This window comes from Coptis chinensis, chromosome 1 (assembly GCF_015680905.1).
Source record: "Coptis chinensis isolate HL-2020 chromosome 1, ASM1568090v1, whole genome shotgun sequence".
Lineage (NCBI taxonomy): Eukaryota > Viridiplantae > Streptophyta > Magnoliopsida > Ranunculales > Ranunculaceae > Coptis > Coptis chinensis.
The window spans coordinates 40860473-40875040 of NC_141456.1; the positions used below are offsets into that span (position 1 = coordinate 40860473).

General features: G+C 40.0%; 2 long non-coding RNA genes and 1 pseudogene across 2 annotated transcripts; all 3 read left to right on the top strand.

Annotated features, from left to right (window-relative positions):
* The first annotated feature begins 8016 nt into the window (after positions 1 to 8016).
* Positions 8017 to 10137, top strand: LOC147524015 (uncharacterized). Its single transcript, XR_015218345.1, has 3 exons — positions 8017 to 8185; positions 9782 to 9885; positions 9998 to 10137. It is a non-coding gene; the product is annotated as an uncharacterized LOC147524015 (long non-coding RNA).
* Positions 10138 to 10241: 104 nt separating this feature from the next.
* LOC147524016 (reticulon-like protein B16) lies at positions 10242 to 11265 on the top strand (annotated as a pseudogene).
* Positions 11266 to 11644: 379 nt separating this feature from the next.
* On the top strand, positions 11645 to 12828 carry LOC147524017 (uncharacterized). Its single transcript, XR_015218329.1, has 3 exons — positions 11645 to 11833; positions 12316 to 12440; positions 12559 to 12828. It is a non-coding gene; the product is annotated as an uncharacterized LOC147524017 (long non-coding RNA).
* The last annotated feature ends 1740 nt before the right edge of the window (positions 12829 to 14568 follow it).

The following is a 14568-nucleotide window of genomic DNA, read 5'->3' on the forward strand; positions in this document are numbered from 1 at the left end:
TAGTTTGCACTCTCATCTAAGATTGGAGGGGTAGTATTGTTTGTATGCCGTTATGGATGTTTGGGTTTCTAGCTTCCGCGCAGTTGGTATTGATGTCGTCTTCTGTCTCAATTTTTAGAACATGATCAAGTTGTTTGTTTGAAGTATTATAGGGGCACATGACCTCTATCTCACGAGGAATTATTATTTCCATCTTCCACTGTTCCAGAAGTTCGCAGTCATAAAAAGGCGCGACCCACCCTTCACCCTCTATAGTGAGTATTGTTTGATGCATGTTCTGTTAGAATTTTTTTTGTGAATTGGAGTATGAGGTATAGTTTTTTGAAGTGGGCATTGGTTGGTTGTATAAATTGGTATTTAGTTTTCTCAATTTCAAATTCAAGTCGGAATAGACAAGCCTTTGTATGTTTCAACAGACTTGCATTGTATATTCCAACTTGAGAGGGGGAATAGGGAGATATGAAGACATTCAGTAGTATATGAAGGAAGGAGAATATGGAGACGTATGAGAAAGAGTACTCATGTCTCCATATTCCAGCAAGCCTTGACGAACTATTCAGTCTTCAGTATGGCATATCCACTATTCAGTCTTCAGTATGACATCTCCACTATTCAGTCTTCAGTATTCATATAGCAGTCAAGCCTCAACTGCACGTATGTTTCAGGTAGCAGTCAAGTCTCAACTGCAAGTATATTTCAGGTAGCAGTCAAGCCTCAACTGCAAGTATGTTTCAGGAGTACCCATAATAGTATTTTGTTAACATTAACAGTGATATTGATAGTAGCAGCCAAGAAGCGCACATCAAGTCAGTGTTATTGTTTTCATTTTATATTATAACAGCCATAACAGCGAATGGAGTGAGTAGTAGCCAAGCAGCGCGCCACTAAACCGGTGTTATGATTTCAGTTTGTGATTGTGGTACACCTTCAGTATTCAGGTTAGGCCATTGCCTACACCGACAGTTTCACCTCCAGAACGTCTCAATAGTTGTTCGAGTTCTTCAACTAAAGACTGAATAGTTGAAGAACTCGAACAACTGTTGAATAGTTAAAGACAGTTTTATGCGATTGGAGGAGTAGTATTATTATCTTTTGTTTTTTTGTAATCCAAGTTGTAATTACGCAATGTAATTTGCATAGTTTGCGTAATTACAGCTTGAGGGGGAGTATTAGAATATGTTAGTATTATATATGTCATATATGGAAAGTCCCATGTTTCTATAAGTGTGGACATCCATATCTAGTAGTTTCTATTATCATATTTTAGGTTAGTATAAGTATGTAACTCTGGGTAGAGAACAAACTCTTTGAGAACCTCTATATTCCAATCCTAATCAATCTCTAGTCTTCTCAATTCTTATTCTTGGTTTCTATAATACATCTATGTCTCAACTCTCCTAGCATCACCACTAACATAGAATTCAACCGTTACAATCACCTATCAGTACTTTGAATTTGAAACATCAATATTCAACTTGAAAACAACTGATAAGAACCCAAAACTGTATTATAAAAACCTGTAGAGACATAACATTTCGGCCAATTTTGTGCTTAATAATCATGAAATAATCGCATCTTCGTGTTTTTTGCAGGTTGGAGCAACTAATGTAAAAATTATGATAAAGCCAGCATTTAAGCATAGAATAGGAAGTATACACATGCCTTCCGATCAAGCCCATGTGAAGCCCAACAAATCTGGACTAAAGCCCACAGACTCAAATAGTACAGAATCCAGTCAAAAATGGGATTACATGCACAGAAGTGTCAAACTTCCGAAGCTCATATCTCTTGAACCAAGACTCCGAATGCGACGAGTGAGCTGCTCCAACGATCAGTGCGACGAACTCTATGCATAGGCGGGAAGTTGTTGAAATGCCAAAAGACCGGACTGCCACTGGACACTGCACGTGGACCCACTAGGCGGGCCCATAAGATTTGATGAATCATCATGCAAGTCAAGACAAAGGTGCAAATAATTGGTGCAAATTTGACACCTTGCATGAAGTTAATGAGTTGGTTGGATTTAGGTGATGATTATCTAAAAAAATGAAAGGTGTCAAATGGGGGTTAGTTGTGGATAAGTGAAAAATAAATGAGAGGAGTGTTTCACGTGGGAGAGGAGAAAAAGGCTCTTATGTAAAGGGGGCTGATTTTGGGAGTAAGCTAGCTTTTACTTCCTTGACTTTTACTTTTCATTTACTTCCATGTCTCTTTACTTTTTAGTTTTTAGTTTTTAGTTTTAAAAAAAAAGCTTGTAACTTGTTAATGGAGGACTACACCTTCTAGTTCTTGAATAAAAACTTCGCTTTTCCTTAGGTAATTAGTTGGCTTTGTATTCATTTCTTCTTTCTATCTCTTTTTTACTTATCTTACTTGTAGTTTTAATCAAATCCTAGGATCATGAGCTAAAACTCTCCCAAGGGGAGGGTTAATGATGCTCATATGAGGATCAGGCTACAAATCTAGGATTCCAAAATCACTACTTAAAATACTTAGGTTCTATTTTTTATCCTGTCCCAAAATAACAGAGATTGACAAATATCTGATCAACTGTTGTAAAGTAGAACTAGGAGTTGAAATGATATTTCATAAATGAAATATCATTTCAATTCCACATGCTAGCATGATATGTTTAGAGATAGGTATATTATGTTAGGGATTTGAGATGTTAGTGACCTGTTTCTAAAAGACTTGTAGCTAGGCCTTGCATGAGTAGAATTAATCATTCCCTATCTTTCTCTCTCTTTCATTTAACTATAAAACAAACTTACAAATTTTAGATAACTTGTGTAAAAAAAAAATCTATCTATCAAATCCTTCTCACTTAGTTCTCCAAGGTGTAGATTTTAGTTGTGATCATTTAGATTCTTGTCTTAGAAGTTGGAACGAAATCCCTACTCGAACTAGATTGACATTTTAAAAGAAAAACAGTGAGTAAGGAATTATTGAGTTTTAGCACGTAGTAAGTAAATTTCTAAAAACACTGAAAAGTGCTAAGATCAACAACCATCACTACTCTAGGTTTAATTTAATAGGAAGTGTAACTACAAGAATTACACCCTATGAAATTACTAGTCCCTTTTCTCTTCTCTTCTCTCATTTTCTTTCTTTCTTTTCTTTTTCTTTCTTTTTCTTTTCTTTTTCTTTCCTCTTTCCTCTCACTCTCTCGTTGTCCTTATAATTTTCTTCTTTCTAACCGCTCTCTCTCGTTCGTCCATCCACTCGATCCTACGCATCGCCTTGCCACCGTCCCCCACAACATACACCGCAGTTTCGGCAGTTAGGGTTCGCGGCTCCTATCCGATGCACCCTGTAGTATCTTCATTACTCTGACTACTGCCCACTCACCACCCCTGCCATTCCCCGTAGTTCTCGGTGGATATGGTGCCGCGGCTCAGATCTGCTACACCCGGTCTTCTCTTCACTATTCTATATACGTTCCCTTCGCCACCATCAATGTTACATGTCACGAATTTGACCCCTGCAGATGCCCTCTCTCGGTCCTATTGGTAGTCCGCGGACATTCGATGGGGCTGAGACCTAACGATCTCACATCCTGGTTTATCTCCATTATTTTAAGATATTCCATCTGTTGAATGACACGTGTTCCATCATTACTGTCGCGTGCGAACGGTGCATGCGCCGTACAAAATCTGACCTCTCGATTCTCGAGGTTCACGTGTCCCATTTCCCCTGGTCCCTTTCTTTGTAATTACGCTTTTGCCCCTTGTCTTTTCAAATCCCGCCTAAACCCTTCATTTTCCTCAACACCCATAAACCCCCTATTCCCCTTTTCATTTTTTATTCTTCCTCTTCCCCACCTCTTCAACTTCTACGCGTTTCCCTCTTTCAAGGCTCAGGCTCCCGCCCGTTTTGCGGCAGTTTTGGTCCTTCCACCACCTTGGTTGTTGTTACATCTCGTGTTTGTCTTCCACCTTCTCTCCCCTTCGTTTTATTGCTATACTCCAATTTCAATACTGTTTCTGCATTCTTTTCTCTCTCATAACTTGTGTTCTTCCCCCATTCTTCACCTGTCCCCTCTTAGTGTCCATTACGACATGTCGGAATCTGATTCGGTGGATTCCTCCGCCACCAGATCCGATGGATCCGATGCTTCTCCATCCAGATCTAGCCACTCTACCGCGGACAGGTCGGACTCTCCGACGTCTCGCTCTTCAAGCCCAGCCGCTACACCATCTACCTCTGGGGGAAGGCTTCTCTTCCTCCCCCTCCATCATACTACCGCCGCCCTAATTTAGAAGCAGTTAAAACTGCATATGGCATCCCAGATGACGTGTTACTAAAGCACGTGACTAGCGTTACCCATTTTCCCCACCTGGTAGCACCGCGGCCAGGATGTCTTGTCGCGGCCGTTGTTGGCGGATAGTACGGCTTTGGCGCTTCCTCTTTAACTCTTCTCGATATCGAGGTATGCAACCATTTTAATATTCCGCCTTGTCAAGGCATAGGCAACTTTTGGTGAGTGATGTACGCCATTAACCACTACAATGAAACCCACACCCCTAAAATCCAACTCCGCGACATAATCGCTAATTTTTATTTGAAAAAGAGCACTAAATTCAGGAGCGTAGGGTACCACTCCTTTTGTACACGTCTGCGGAAGAAGTCTTTTGTTCTCCGCCTTACAACTTCAGAAAAGGTGTGGCACCATTATCCCTTGTATGTGTCTGAAAGTTTTATTTCTGCGGACCTCCCTTCAGAAGTTTCTCTAAGGTATCTCAATTTCCTTACAAGTGGTAAGTAAAACACTTTGGTCCCCTAATCTCTTGCATATCCTTCTTTCTAATGTGTCTTCTTTCTGTGGCCCAGGTTGGAAACCAGATTCTCGTTCTCAATTCTACGCCGGCATCTCCTCTGCAATTTTTCAAGAACTCCGGAATATAGGGAGTAACCAGTGCGAAGTTCTCGGCATAGACCCCGACAAAGGCAACCCTCTTTTGCTTGACTCCTCTCTTAAAGATATAGGGAAATACCAAGGTCCCCTCTATTGCTTGCCGCCACCCAAAGAGCGCAAACCCAAATCCTCTCCTTCTGCCAAAAGAAGACGCCCAACTCACCGATCCTTCGGTTATACAACCAAGATCTCCCACTCCAAGGCCGCCGCTCAATCCCGCCCTCCCCCGACAGATACCGCCCCCTCTTCCTACTCTGTGTTAGTCGATTGGGAAGACGATTTTACCCATCCCTCTTCCTCTACTCCTGTCGCGGACATGGCCTTTAGCAAACTCAAACTCTGGGACAGCGACTCCGAAGGTGATGAGCCTACTGAAGCCGTGCCAAGAGCCCCCCAGCCAAAAAAGCCCGGACTGCTCCTCCGACTCCATCAGAGCCACCAACCCAAATACTGCGGCCCCCAGTTACATCCCGCCGCCCTGGAAAAGAACAATCTTCGGCAGTCCCTCCCTCATCCGGCGCTGTGGAGATATAGCACCCGCGATTTAAGGCTCGAGACCGCGATGTAAATATACGCGACTCCGCCCTTGACAATCCCGCGGTCGCTGCTTCTTTGTTTTTCAGCTCTCATCTCCCCCGAGACCAAGTATACGGCGACTCAGGCTCCTTCTCCTCTCACCGAACATCCATTTATACTGGCTGGGAAAAGGTATTCACAAATTTTTTTTTTTTTTTTCTAACGAATACCTCCACAGCTGAGTCTGGACATCGGCTATGTGGTGCGCGGGCTGACCAACACTTTGGACTCTCTGGAAGTCGCAAAACAAGAGATCAATGGCCCCAACGGGTGGAAAGCCAAGCATGCCCAGTTGGAGAAGGACCGTGATGATCTTCGGATCATTGCCGTGAAGGCCCAAAGAGCTCTCCAACAAGCAGACGACAAGCACCGCGACTATGTCGCTGGGGTCACCTCCAAAATGGAGAGCCAAAGGGAGATAGAGAAGCTTGCTACTCAGGCCGCGGTGGACAAAGCTGTGAAGGATGCGGCTGATCGATTCCGAGTCCAAGCTGAGAAGAGAATTGCACGTGAATTGAAGAGCCAACTTGAAGAGCTTGCTGCAGCTGGTCGTCTGCTGCCCATTCCACCTCCAACCCCAGTCGCTGATGCTCAAAATGCCTCACCTTCTATTGCTAACCCTGATGCTGCTACCGTTGTGCTTCCTACTGGTACTTCCAGCACGGTCACCTCCCCCATTGATGTGGATGTTGACTCGAACACCGCGGTGGAAGGGGCCAAGGTTTCTTCCCCGCAGGGGGGGGGGGGGTTGAAGGTCCGCAGTAGCTTGTTTGAAATATATTTTTGTACCTTTGTGATTCTGATGTTCACTCTCTAACAGTATATTTTGCAATATGTAACTTGCCTATTTTTCTGGGTATGCCCAGCAGGTATTCAATCAAATGTAGTGTGTCTTTTGTTATCACCTCCACTCATTTCGTGAAATCATTTTCCTTGATTCATATGCACCCATCTGACTTTATTTTACTCTCTTTACAAAAGTGGGATCTCTTCATTAGTGCTTATATTATCTCTTTGCAAATAATTTTTAGTTGGCTGTGAAGCCTGTGGGGCCAGCTCAATTTGACCTTATGTTGATTCAAACATATAGTCCCGGCGGCTCTTTCCCCCCATTGTCTTTGGTCGTTGTGAAGGCCTGTTGGGGCAACTAACTTTACCCCCAGGTTGATTTGGACTTGTAGTCCCATAAAGCGGGCTCTTCCCCCTCACTGTCTTTGATCTTTGATGAAGCTGTTGGGCAACTCAATTTGCCCCCACGTTGATTTGGACTTATAGTCCACGAAGGGCTCTTTCCCCCCGCTGTCTTTGATCGGCTGTGAAGCCTATTGGGGCAGCTCAATTTGCCCCTAGGTTGTTGTTCTTCATGCAATATCTTATTTGTTTGAGGAATCAACACACTCCTTTTATTCAAGGAACTAAAATAACTAAAAGACAATATTTCAGGTTCTCTCACATAACTTTATTCATTATCATTTCTATTTTTACTCCGCTACAAATAGAAATAAAACTAACTAGCGACTGCCTCCGCTATGGAATTTTTTCAAAATTCTGATATTCCATGGTTTCTCAATCATTTCTCCTGCCAAAGTCTTTAACCTGTAAGTTCCCGAAGTACCCTTCTCTGTCACGACATAGGGTCCCTCTTACCATCATTCTCTTTCTTAGTGGCCAGTGTAACTCGTCGCAGTACCAAATCCCCCACCCAGAAAGTCCGCGGCTTCACTCGCTTATCATACTGTCTCTGCAACTTTTGGTGATATTCCTCCAGTCGTATGCGCGCTATTTCTCTTTTTTCCTCTATGAGATTCAATTCGGTGACCAAGATCCTCTCATTTATTCCCAATTCCACGACTTTGGTTCTTGTCGTTTTCTCTATCAGCTCCACCGGGATGACTGCACTACAACAAATATGACATATGACACCGCTAATTTTAGATCACTTTCAGCGAAGTGATGTCATAAAAAAACTATGACATCACTTTTCTTAGCATGTGATGTAATAATTATCACATTTTTTTTTAACATCACTTATTTCAGAAGCTGATATAGTAGAGTTGTACAACATCATTTTAATTAGTGATGTTGAGATAGTGATGTAGTAACACTTTTTTACGTCACTAGCTATGTCACTTATAAAGTGATGTAATATCTATGTATTCAACATCACTTTAAAAGTGTTGTCACTCACCGTGTCACTTATAAAGTGATGTAATATCTATATATTCAACGTCACTTTAAAAGTGAATTTGCCAAGTTTTCGAAATCACTTATAATGTGATTTTCAAAAGTATTATTATTAATATACCTCTTAATTAAGTTAATTAGTTAGAAAAAGACTATCTAAAAAATTAGGTTAAATAGAAATAAAACAGGGTGCATGGCTGGTTTGCTAGACTAGCCGCCCTTAAATGAAAAATAAAAAATAAAAAACCGCGACCAATACCCAAAATGCTTAAACCCCATAAGCAAGGCCCAACAACATAAATTTATAAGACCTAAGACATACGAAGAAGAAAATTAAGAATAGAACTCGCCCTCACTTCTAAATTTTGGGGATTTTAGGGATGATCTTCAGTATTTTATTTTCCAAAACCCTACAGTCTTTCATTAAACTGAAATCGGAGATTGATTTCCGCGTGCAAACGAGTTTGATATTAATCGATTACAACATTGAAAGGTTTTTGGATCGAACGAGTAAGTTTTTTCAATTTTAAACTTTGTTTTCTGATTGAATTGTGAATACCAATACCATGATAATGAGCAAGGAACGAAGCTGCTTCTCTAATAGCCCCGTTGAATAGTAGGCGAATGCTGACTCGCTATCTAGCTCACTGAGAGGGCTTTCTTTAAACGAGGGGAAGGCTTTATAGTGAGGGGAGCTAACACTTCTGGGTTCTGGGGAATTAGCCCTTTCGATCATTCCCTTCTTTTGAATTCAAGTCATGTTTAGATTCTTGTCTATCTAGTGGTAAAAAGAAGAATTAACTTGTGTTTCTTCAAATCCCTTTTCTGACGGTAAGCCCATGGGATTTCAGCAATCACAAATTGGGTCTATACATCATCCCTTTCTCCCTCACAAAAATCTTTCATTTTCCTTAAAAGTCTCTTCTCGAATGTCCAGTTTTCTCTCGTTATAACTCCAGCGCTGCTATTAGTATTCTTGTTCCTCACATTTCTATCTTGCCCTCCTTCGGTTCTTCTATAAGGCAGCTTCTGATTAGAGGAGAGGTGCTGCTTTGTGAAGATGAAGTAAGAAGAGAAGGGGAGGAACAAGAGAAGAATATCTTAGCGGGAGGTAGATAAGAGCTGCTGGGGAGAAGAGGAAATGGAAGAAGAAAAGAGGAGGAAGGAGGAAAGAATTTTTGTTTAAGTTTTTGCCTAGTTGAAAAGTTTATGTCACTTATGCTGTCCTCATAAGCCTGATAGTAGTTCCTAGTTTTGACATGGTGTCTACTGCAATAAATTACTGGAATATGGAGACATGGAATGATATATATTTTATAGGAGAACGAGTTTGTTTTTACTCCACCGGTGAAGTTGAAATAGTCACTGCAGAGTGATTGGTGTTAGATAATCGATGAAAAAAAATATAACTATGGAATTAAATGAATTAAGTTTTCAAGTTAGCTATTCAAGGTAGAATCACTGATTTGGTAATTTAAATTTAAAATGGATTTATATGGCAAGACCTGTTGTCCTTTGTGATACTTGTTTGTATTACATTAAAAATTAAAATTCAGTTGTTAATTGTTATGTATTACTACACCACAATTAGTTTCACTTTCATGACTTTTTTCGTCATTCATGTATTTCTTGAAATTCTATTTCTTAAAAGGAGAAATGAACTGTAGTGTTTATTCATACTTCTTACCGACTTCTTATATGCTGAGTCTAACTTTGGTGGTGCCCGCATATTACCATAGAGCAACAAACCCCTATAGTCATTACTAAATGGAATAGTGCTTCGTTACCGTTTTTTTTTTGGGTAGCCTTATCAGAATCTTTAAATTCTTATGGTATTATGATAGTTATAGTAACCTTAATGCATTTCTTACATGGTTAAGTCTTTCTGCTACACACGGACTGATATAAAACCTGAAATAGAATTCAAACCCAAGTAAGATGGTATGGTATGTGTAACCATGTTGTGAAACCACAGACGTGTGATTGGAATCTCTCCTTGTACTTTTCGAATCCTGCCATAATCAGATGGGAGGATCTATTATAAACAGAAGCAATCAAGAAATAACTTACTGTCTGTTTTCTGAATTATGTTTCCACATTCTTCAGGTGTTGTGCAATCGAAGAGGTCAATATGGAGATTGAGAATAATTACCGATTTCTTTCGGTCCATAATCAATTTCATAAGCATTTTCTTCGGGACTTTGTTCTCGGTATATTATGGAGTTTTTAATTTTATTTCTTTAATGCTCTCCTTTTTCGTTTTCCTTTTCTTTTTCAACAATGAAGATACACATTTTTCTTTTGAAAACAATAATCATGTAGCAGCACATTCCTAGTCATCACTGCCCCCTGATGCCAATAACTGTCTTGGGGAGTTGAGTTGGGGGCTTTCTCTTCTGGTTGCTTCTGGGTCCGGTCTAAGGTTGGTTCTAAGGATGGTTTGGAACCCTTCCCTTGAACAGGAGCTTCAGTTTAAGTAGCCACTGGTGTCGAAGCTGAAACTGCATGATCAGTTGTAGATGGAAAAGCTTAATTGTCTCGTCCGCTACTATCCCTCTGATTATCGATGTTGGGTATTTTACCATTTGATTTATTACATTCTATTGTTGCATCTTATCTTCATGGGGTACTTGTTTGTTTATTAAAATTTGATGTTTTGTGTTACACTCAATTTTCCATTAAATTGAACTTCCACTTGGTGTTTTTGGCGTTTTGAGTAGTCGGAGTTATCATTTCTATCGATTTCTTCAGATGTACTGTTTGTAACTGTTGTAATTCAATTCTTCCGGGGCAACCTTGCTACTCTCCGCAATAGGTAGAGTTGTTCCGAATTCTCTGTCTTTCATTTTTGTGTAGTAAAATTGTTCTGTTCAGGATATGCTGCTGTCCTTTTACTTATGATGTTTTTTTATTAATATATATCTGAGAAAACAGCTTAAACCATTGCCGAAACTGGAACTATCCGAGGAAATGGTAAACAGTGCTACAACCTCATTTCGTGTTAAAATCAATTACATGCTCCTTATGGCACATGATATCACCATTGGAAAAGACTTCAGGCTATTCTTTAAGGTATGTGATGAAACTTACTTTAGATCATGTACTGTTAAACTATATTGTGAAGACTTTTTCCACCCATTGAAGGTGGTTTTATTTGGACGAGTTATCTTGCCAAATTACAATTCAAACTTTCATTCATTTGGTGGTCAGATAGGAAACTTCTGAATGCCCATAAAGAGAAGGACTACGATCACGCATTGGTCCTATCCATTATAGGTTTGGGTTGGTCCTACATGTGTGCCAACAAACTATTTTTCCACTGCTAGGCCATTTTTGGGCCTTTTTGTTATGTATGTTCCTTAAAATGATAGATGCGCAATAATTGGGTTGTGAGGTATGCTTAGCTAATGAATTTTTTTTACCTACAGGTCGTGGTTTGTCTATAGCTCTTGTCTGTCACTGGTAGCTTCTCATTTTTCACACTTGCATATATCAGTATGCTATATTATTTTGAATATTCAAGCCTATTTGATTTTGTGATGGTGTTAAAAAAGCATCACTTGCTGATATTGGATATTTGGATCAAATGATATATATATCCAATTATATTCTCTGATTTTTGGTGGTTCAAAATGGCATGATAGATTTATTAAAGAAGACCATGTAATATTTTTTCAATTACACTTGAAAAATAAGTATATTACTCTTAACCAACTTCATGCGGCTAAAAGAAGGTCACATTTTTCTGTCGCAGAAAAGAGGTGTGGCTGAAGTGTGAGCTTGTGCAGAGGTGACGCAGAGCTTGTGCAGAGGAGAGCACTTATGTTAAACGGAACTCTTTTGGGAGGGTGAAACATTAGACTTTCCTGGGAGTGTAGCCCTCCAAACAAACAGGTTCATTGTTGCTTTGCTTGTTTATAATCATTCTTCCCGTTTATCAATATATGTGAATGTATATTAATCTGACAGATTTATATGATACGTCATATGGGTGGACACAACCACAACCATACCCAAACCAGTGGAATGGTGTTGGGTATTATGGATACAACCAAGTTAGGTTACGAATCCTACGGATATGCCCTTCCCGCTCAAGATCCTAACATGTATGCTTATGGTGGAACCTATCTTGGATATGGAAATTACCCATAACGACAGGTGTGTTTTCATGTGTCTCACTTGTAAAGTAGTTTAATTAATAAATTGAACTTAGAAAGATATTTCTATAGATCCCGAGTATATTGTTAGTTTAAGTGTATTATAACTTAAGATATACATTATTGAGCATATTCTATATTGATTTGGTATCAAGGATACTTGAGATGACATTCAACATTCAAGTTTGATACCAAGTGTGGCTATTGGGATTCTTTGAAGAGGTTTGTTTTGTAATAATTGTGATGTTGGGATGGATTATTTGAAGTGGCTTCTTTTGTAATAATTGTGATGTTGGGATGAATTATTTGAAGAGGCTTCTTTTGTAATAATCATCTGTTGGGTAAAGTTGTTCATTGGAAAAGAGTTTGGTGCACCTGAAGCACTGGTGCAGCTTACATGCTATTTATGTTACTGCCCAAATCATTAACAGCTATTTAAATATGTTTTTCTGGGTAGACACAAGTTTTAGATTACTCCGCTAGTGATGCAGGAAAATGGACGACAACGTTTTTATGTTAACTCAACCTCCAACCAGCTTTTGGCATAGGGCTGGACCTGATCTTGAACACAAGTATCTGTCTTTTGTAGAACTTCTTTTGTCATTCAGGTACTATATTATGCGGATGTTCCGTCTGTTTATTTTCCTTTTATAAAATTTGCATTGATTTTCTAGAACAATGTTTCATACTGCAGAAAAAAGAAATTAAAGCAAAGTGATTTGTTAGGTTGTGATAGGTTTTTGGATTAAATTGATTGCATCAAGCCAGGCTGTGATAGGTTCTTGGTTGGATGATTGTGGTTCTATTTGGCTCATTTCAATACTGCAGATTAGATTTTGTTGGTATATGTTGGCTCGTTACAATTTTTTGTATATAGTGTAATATTTGTAATTGGAGATGATATTTATGTGATGAATGTGATTTTAAGATACATTTCATCTTTATTTGATGATAAATGACCAGGAAAATGGTATTATATTGGGATGATATTGGCAATTTTGTTCTTTTATTATTTTGATAAATGGGACATCACTTTTAAAGTGATTTATAGAGTTATTTCACATCACTTTACAAGTTATTTGGAATTTGAAATGAAACGTCACTTCCTAAGTGATGTTAATTGACCTTACTAATTTCACTTAAAAAGTGATGTTAAACGTTATGACATTACTTGTGGACATCAATTAAAAAGTGATGCAAAGTTATAACATCACTTGTGGACATCAATTAAAAAGTGATGTGAAGTAACATCACTTGTGGACATCGTTTAAAAAGTGATGTGGAAAACCCTGACTTTTCACGTCGCCACCATTTACATCACTCTCAAAAGTGATGTCTTATACTTTTGACATCACTTTTTAAGTGATGGGAAATGCCATTTATGTTGTAGTGCTGCTTCCACTCCATATGCCATGGCGAATGGTGATTCCTTAGTAGACGTCCGCGGTGTGGTGCGATAAGCCCATAACACGTGATTCAACTCGTCCGCCCACGCACCTTTACGGTCCTCCAATTTTCTCTTTAAGTTATCCATTATGATTTTCTTCGACGCCTCGGCTTAACCATTTCCCTCAGGATTATAGGGGGGCTGAGAACCCCTGCTTCACCCTAAATGCCTGAAGAAACTCTCGCACTTTTCCTCTAGTAAACTAAGTTCCATTATCTGCGATGACTGTATGGGGCAGCCCGAACTGCAGATGATATTCTCCCATAAGAATTTCTTCACATTCTCTTCCTTAACCTGTTGTAGAGCCACACCCTCCACCCATTTGGTAAAATAATCCGTAGCAGCCAACATAAACCTCCTTTTGCTGTTTGCCATTGGCAGAGGCCCAACAATATCCAGCCCCCACATGGAGAATGGCCAAAGGCTCAGCTAAAGAATGTATGAACGGTGCAAACCTTTGGCATTTCTCACATTTCTTGGCGTACTTTGTGGCGTCTCTCTTCATATGAGGCCAAAAATACCCCTGTGATATCAACCTATGGGTAATTATTCGCCCTGCAGAATGACTCCCGCAATCGCCTTCATGAACCTCTGCCAAAAACTCCTGCACCTGTCGCGGCCCTATACATCTTAGTAATGGGTCGCTGAATTTCTCCTGTATAGGTCACCCTCCAGCAATGTGTACCTCTGACTCCGTTGTTCCATTCTTCGTCTCTCTTGTTTATTCTCTATCTCTACTCCCCTCAAGAAAGCCTTTATCGGTTCCATCCAACCCTAATCCCACTCGGTGGTGAGCCAAACTCCAACCTCATCTGATGTACTTGGTTTGCTCAACACTCTAACTTCAATAGACCGACCCTCTGATCCAGGAAGAACCGCCGCTACATAAGCCAAAGCATCGGCATGTCTATTCTCTCCGCGGCCTAGGTGGGTAAACTTTATTTTGTCGAACTTGCTTGCCCTTCGCTGTAGGACTTCCAGGTATCTCACCATCCGGGGGCAGCGAGCTGCAAACCCTCCATTCACCTAACAAACTACCAAATTGGAATCTGAGAACACAGATAACTCACTCACCCCCAGATCTTTGGCCAAGTCTAATCCAGCTATCACAACTTCATATTCAGATTCGTTATTTGAAGCCGCAAACCCCAGTTTCATTGATAGCTCAAGGCGATTGTTCTCAGGAGTTACTAAACACGACGATTCCATTCCATTATCCGTAGCAGAACCATCCATGAAAACTCTCCACCCATTGCACATATCCTAAGGATCCAAAGGATCGCGACTGA